Here is a 7370-nt window from a genome sequence, read left to right as displayed (position 1 = left end):
AGATTTTAACAAAAATAAATTTGTTTCTACCTCACACGGTTCAAAAGTTACTGAAAAGGCAGCAATGTGTTGCTGTGCAGTGGAAGGCCCTTTGTAAAGGTTTACGGGTCACCTTTCTGTTGCTTGTTGCTATATTTGGTTGTTAAACTGGGACTAATGAGGTGTTACCAAAGCCCAGCCAGTGTTAACACGTGTAAAAATGACAAATAATGAAGTAATGCTATCACAAAATCTAGTGCGTTATGCTGCCTAATTTGCATGTTCTTGCCGCATAATTTGGCTCTCCCCTCTGCAGAATTCCAGTGGCCCTTGTTATTCACCATCTCCAGATTCTTGCTTTCAGCTTCACATTTGAAAAAACTAGAGAAAATTGTATTTTTTAAAATATACTCAATTGAGTAAAAGAAAAATATATTTTCCTGGAATTATAGGCTAGATTGATAATTAATCAACCATTGAAGTGAAAGTATTATCACTCCGTTTTAATATGTGATGTGTCATTTTCAAAATTCATAATCATTTTAACACCTTTTTGTGTTTTTATTTTTGTTTTTTAAATAAATTATGGGTCATGAACACACAATTTTTCTTTGACTGAAATACTGACTGATTGATTAAAGAACAAGATGACTGATAAACGAGTAAATAGGCAAGTGAGTAAATGAATTGGAGAGTCTGTGAGAGTGATTGAGTGACCAAGCAAGGGAGTGAGTGACTTGGGGCTTCCATTGAGTGGAACAGGTCAAATCATTAGTGATACAAAAAAGAAGTAGCTGCCAAAACCAGTAAAAGGGTGCTAGAAACAAGGTGAGGGTGTGAGCATGCCAATAACTGAGGTATTGAGTGAGGGTGAATAAGGGGAAACAGCAAAAGTGCAAATGACAAGTTATTAGACGAAACAATGGAGTTTGAATAATAGAGTGAGCATATCTAACCGAGCACATGAGTGAGTGAATGTACTTGAAAATGCTCAATTTCCCCACTCTTTTAAAAAAAAAAATTCTCGCAGGGAGAACCCTGCAAACCCCCCCTTATAGTGGTTGGGCTCGCTCGCAATGCTCGCTCACCACATGTGACTCAACCCAAACCCAAGGTTTCTTTATTGAGGCAAACAGTGAGGCCAGGTATTCACTCCACAGCCCTACACGTTGCGGAGATTCATTCTCCTTGTTCACGAGCTCTCAGTGGTCGGATATGGTTTAAACGTAAGTCTCTAAGTTACTCTTGAGCCAGTTTTGCAGTCTAAAAATATATACATATACATAGATGTATATACACATACATACATTCAAATGGCACATAGCTAAAAAAAAAGGCAGATGTATCCGATACCGACTACGCCTTCTTCGTAAAATCAAGCTGTAACCAGATTCTATCGTTCAACAGATAGAGTTTCTCTCTACTTCTGTTTTTTTCTTTTCTCAATTTACACTCTTGTTTGCCCAGCATCCTGCAGTTTCTGTGCTGTTCTCTCCTAGCCTCTCCTTGAGCCAACCTTCTTTGTAGTGTGAACATCATGTTCACACTTCTTGATAGCCTATTATTCTGTAGCTGCTGTTTGGTTCTTGAACACCGCAGCACACACCACAAATGTTCCAAAATAGATTGTATGCCGCATAATTAACATAACAGATGTCTTACTCTCAACAATGGGACACGGCCACAAATACTGCACAATGGCACATTGTGTTCTTTTTAATTATTGGCGCCTAGTGCTGTCTATGGTGAGTCTCGTTTTCTCCCATTGCAGGCTCCAAGCTTTAGGGCATTTTCTCATGTCCCTGCTTACACTGTCTGTGTGGATTTCAATGAAAATGTTCTCCTGTCCAGATGTGAAGAGTACAATGTGGCTTTCACAGAGACAAGGCCCGCCTGGCATTGTGAGGCTGTCAGCAGGCACAAAACATCTCCAGCATAAAATGTTTAAAAGAAACCTCCCTGGCATTGCTATAAAACTAAATATAATAAACATGGGAAAATGGAATGTAGAGATTGTCCTGGGCTCTTCAAAAGCGGGGAAATTGATTTGTGGCAATGCTCAGGCACATCAGAATTGTGTCATGTGCCCCATTAGAATTTATCAGAAATCCTGAATATAAAAAAAAAATCCATTCCCCTTATGTGACCTTCTGAAGGAACTTGGGGGCATATTATCAAGGGCCGGCGATAAATACCGCAAAGTGCGCTTAGCGCTTGCATATTTATAGCCGGCTATCTCTGGAATTTATCGCCCGGTTAGCGCGTTATCAACAACAAGCACATCGCCGAGGCGATAAAAATTCCACAGATAAAGGGGATATCGCCGTTTTCCATTGTGGAAAACGGCGATATCCTAGATGATAGGGCCTGTGGTCTTAGCCGCACAATCCACCCCTCATGTTAGGTATGCCTTAGTCGGGAATTTAACAGATGTTAAATTCCTGCGTTAAGGCATACTTAACACGATTTTATATATCGCTAACCTTCCTTGATAATATCGCAAAGCTGCCTTCGCGATATTATTACATGTTGCTTTCACAGCCACGCTTCCTTTGCATCTCATTATCGATGCGCGTCGAGGCGTGTGAAAAACGGGCGATAAGTCAAGGAATCACACGCTAGCGTGTCCTTGATGGTAATTCAATAATATGATCGACGCTTTTCGCCCGAAAACGGGCTCTAAAGCGGCTATAATATTATCGTCGCCCCTTGATGATATGCCCCGTGGTGATGGAGAGCTGGGCGTGTATTTGTGGTGTGCGCGTGCATAGGAGGAAACTTCAAAGGGTAGGTAAGAGGGGTAGGTTGTCACCGGTCGGCCTCTAGAGTTGATATTAGAGTGATCAGCAGAATAGTCAAGAAGGTGAACTATGTGATTGCCAACTGGATGCCCCTTGGGGTCGGCAGTGTTCTATGATGCACTTGAAAGACAGCTGTGCTCTGACATTGGCAGTAATAATACCCTTATTTGGGCATTATTACTTGTTGTGGTCTTTTATTTGGAGTGGCAGAGTGAAGTGTAGACTTGGCAGTGTGAATAGTTGTTGGGTTGTAAGCGTTATAAGCTACATGGGAGTTGTGAGTGGTATAACCTATAAAAAGTCCAGGGAACAAAGGGCCATATGTAGGTGGCCCAATACCGCTCGGTAACGGTGAAATTTGTTACATTTCACCGTTGGCGACCGGTGTTTAGGCATTTGAGATGTAGGGAGGATGCGGTATTAAGAAATCAGTAAATACCGATTCCTTAATACCGATTCCTTATGGCCTTGCATTTAAGGAATCAGTAATACTGATTCCTTAAATGCAATGTAGGTAGCACTTAAAACAGTGCACCTCAGCCTTAAGGAATCGCTATTTACCACCAACTAGCGATTTCCTTTCAAAAAGCACTTTTTTGCTTTTTGAAGTGTGCCATGTGGCACACATCCATGCCCTTAGGGCATGCATGTGTGCCACATGTGCACACATGCACATTTCAGGGGTGCCAGAGGGTGTCCTTTGGACACCTGGCACCCTTGAAATACCTCCTGTGAAAACTGAATCAGTAATACCGATTCGGTAATACCAAATTTCTCCATATTCATTCCTATGGGAATCCAAGCCCATAGGAATGAATGGGTAGGTGATTCCTTATTACCGAATCGGTATTGACGATTCGGTAATAAGGAATATTACCGATTCGGTATTTATGGCCAAATTATTCCCTACATATGAAATACTGATTCCTATATACCGAATCGGTAAAATTCATTTCGAATTGGTGTTTCCAAGTTACCTACAAAAGGCCCAAAGCCTTTTCATGAGTCGCAAAATTCTTTCTGGCAAGCAAAATGTATTTTGTGATCATTTTCTGAATTGCAAACTAGAGGGGGTGTAATGGCTGGAGCGTCGACCTCGAAACAGGGGAACAAGATTTGAGTCTCGGCACGGACCCACAACATCCTGTGATTTGGGGCAAATTACTTAATATCCCCATGTCTAACAAAATGAATGTGTCCATCTGTAACGCACCTAGTGCTCATTTAAAGCGCTCTGATATCTTCAGGTTGAGTTTGAGATTTATAAAGCTAAAAAAACAAAAGGCACCATCCCTCCTTCTATTTGCAAATTTGGAAAAGAGTGTATCAATGGTTTGTGACTGCAACCACAGATGCAAACCAATAATGAGCTACCAACCCCCAAGCTGAAGGTAGTAACTGATTCGCAAAGACAAAGGTGTGATTTGCGAAGCATGGCAGTAGCCTTGGGGGTCCAGCAGTGTTCCAGAGGCCCGCTGCCTGCTACCACCAATGTCCTCCCAAACTGGAAACATTTTGTTTGTAAATGCAACACCTGTGCATTTAATGGACAGGGGCTGCTTTATAAAACAAAATATTCCCATTTGAGAATGCACATGACGATGAAGAGTGGGGTGGGGGGATGCTGTCCCTTGCAGGCCTCTGTCCCTGTATACACAGCCTTTCACAGGAGGTTGGAAATTGCGACCTACCACAATAATATTCATTAGGTAGGATGTTTTGCAACTCTCTGCAAACAGACAATTTGTGAAGTGAAGTATTAGTGCAAGAGTTGCATCGTGTCAGTGGATGAGGAGGTTGGAGGTTAGCAGGATTAGTTACAGGATTGGCAGTGGGTTAGGGTGCAGAAATTGCCAAACAGTGATTTTGTGTAGTCGTCCATTGCAGAATTGGATGCTGGATAGTCGGTATGACTGACAAATATAGCATGTTACTACGCATGCGATCACATCATGTTCCTTTACAACGCGGTCATTACAACGACCGCATTGTTAGCACGCAATATCTTTACACTGCAAGCCATTAGATTGACTTGCTGTAGGGGGCGCACTGGACTTAGGAATAGTGTAGTTTACTATTGCCACTCCAGCCTGCGCAACGGTAGGTAAGGTGTTGGAATAGTAAATTATACTATTCCTTATGTTAGAGCACCCCCTACAGCAAGTCGATCTAATATTTGCGTTGTAAAGGCATTGCGTTCTAACAACGCAGTTGTAACGACCGTGTTGTAATGGAACAGGGATTTAATGACTGCGTTGTAAACGGTGTCTCCCATGACTGACACTGAGACGTAGTATGAGGCTAATAATATTTAGTAGGTTTAGCAGAGTGGGAATTATATGGGTACTGAGATGCACTTTGAGGCTGGCAGTGTTTTGATATCAAAGTTTGGCTGTGTGCAGTGATGCTGAAATGAGTGGTGTTCCAGGAGCTACAGCACCTCCAGTGAAGCCTCAGGAGTTTGGCCAAAGAGCGGATACTAAGGAAGTCCACTTAAGGTGTATTTTAAAGAAAAGAACAGGTTGGATTTAACAAAAGTTTGAAGGAACTGGTTTTACTACTGCTAACTCATTTATTATGCATATCACTCTTTGCAAATTTAGGGGCTGATTTAGTGTTTAGCGGACGGTAACTCCATCACAGTTGATCGCGACGGATATCCCGCCCACCTTATTACAAGTTCCATTGGGTATAATGCACAGGACGCAACACATCCTTCAAACTCTAAATAATAACCTTAGTGTGCTTTGTTTTAAGTCAGTTTCATTGAGATATTCAATAGCAAACAACTATGATCACAACAAAAAATTGTGATATTTTTGGGATCACATATTAAGGTTTGGAATCATTAACTTTAATGACACTCTGGGAAGGACTGGGACAGAAATTAGGCATGGACACCAACATAAATGTGGGCCCCATTAGTGAATTAGATAGCTAAAGAGGTGGCCCATGTTTGCAACTAGGGAAGTTTTGTGTTTGTAAAGACATGTTGTACAAGTATTTTGCAAGGTATAGAAGACTGCTTGGATTTTTGCCAGTGATCCGTAGAGTTACCATGACTTTCACAGGTAACAACTTTGGCGCGAGAGCATCCTGCGAAGATTTTTGCTTGTTGGGGGACCTCATCTTTTATGACTCTTCCTGGGAAAGATTTTGTTCACTTGTGATGATATTACAACACCAGAGATGGCATAACCTCTGTATAGTTGACCATATCCTCTCTACAATCAGGACAAAAAGTAGGAGGAACTTATTTCAGTCAACCTTCCAACAATAAATAGGACCTGGGGGGAAAGGATATCTCAATTTGTACAGGTAAAAGGGGTTCTAAACACAATTCTAGAATCAATTAAAAATCAGAAAAAAAAGTTTTTTGTTAACTCCTAAATGAAAATTCTTTCGATCAGTAGCAAAACTTAAAAGTAGAGTAAACAATTGTGGAGACACCTCTTTCGGGGTATATAAAGCAGAGTCCAGTGTTAACAAACTGTCTCTGGAAGGGTACAAAGCAATCTTACTGAATCTATTCATTATGTCTATAGTGACACTATAGAGATCCTAGTGTAAGTGGGTTGAGAAATCACACCTTCTCTTAGAAAAAAATCGAAATATTTCAATAAGAGTACTAAAATAGATCTACTTCTGGAAACAATAGGCCTACCAGGAGAAGGAATTTTCTTTTTATGTATTTTAGGTCAAATATAAAAAGGCTGGTGCCCACAGGGATTTGTCAATCAAGAAATCAGCTTCCTATGGTTACAAAAGATACTCTTCAAGCTCTTGTGTCGCCAGGAAAATGATGATTGGCTACAACTCCTTGGTATGATCATGTGTTAAAGATGTGTAATGTTCTCTATTAGTAAGAAAATGTAGATCTTATTTTCTGAATTAGTCAACATTCATCACCATTTTGTCGCCCCAGCAGGTTTTGTAAAAATGGAGGAATCCCCTGGCGTCGTTTGGTCTTCAGAAGATAGATTTTGAAAACTTCTTATCCATTCTGGTTCCATGGTATTTAAATCTTGTGATTCAACATTTCTCGCACATCTGGGCCCATGAAAGATAAGAGGGTATTGAACCCTAAAGGTTCGCATAGGCCTGTGTTTGACCCGGGGGCGTTCCGATTCCGGGTTTTGGAAGTATGTTTTAAGTTTGACTTTCTTCAAGTGTCGGAGTTGGGAAAAACTAACTCCTTTTTTCTAAACCTATTCTTGTTCAGGCGTAGTGTCATACTGGATAAATTGAATGATACTTAGAATCTTATTATGAGTTTGGTGGTCCAGTGGACCACCAAACTCATGGTGGCAGTGCGGCTACTATCTCGTCAGTGGTCCGACTGCTCTATTACAAGTAGGGCAGTCAGACTGCTATGGGACCGCTGCTGCTATTCCAGGCGGTGTTGCAGTGTCTTGAAGCCACAATATGCTGGGTGAGGCTGCTGTGGCCCTGCCAAACATGTTACAAGTTTGCTCTTCAACGTGGTTTTCATGGCGGTGAGCCCGCCATGAAAAGTGTGGCCGAGAGGAAACAAATGGAGCCCTACAGGCCCCCCTGTCGAATCTGGGCCATGGAGTGCATGCAGGGGGG

The sequence above is a fragment of the Lissotriton vulgaris genome, chromosome 10, assembly GCF_964263255.1.
Source record: "Lissotriton vulgaris chromosome 10, aLisVul1.2, whole genome shotgun sequence".
NCBI classification, from domain to species: domain Eukaryota; kingdom Metazoa; phylum Chordata; class Amphibia; order Caudata; family Salamandridae; genus Lissotriton; species Lissotriton vulgaris.
Note: the sequence above shows the minus strand (reverse complement) of the source record.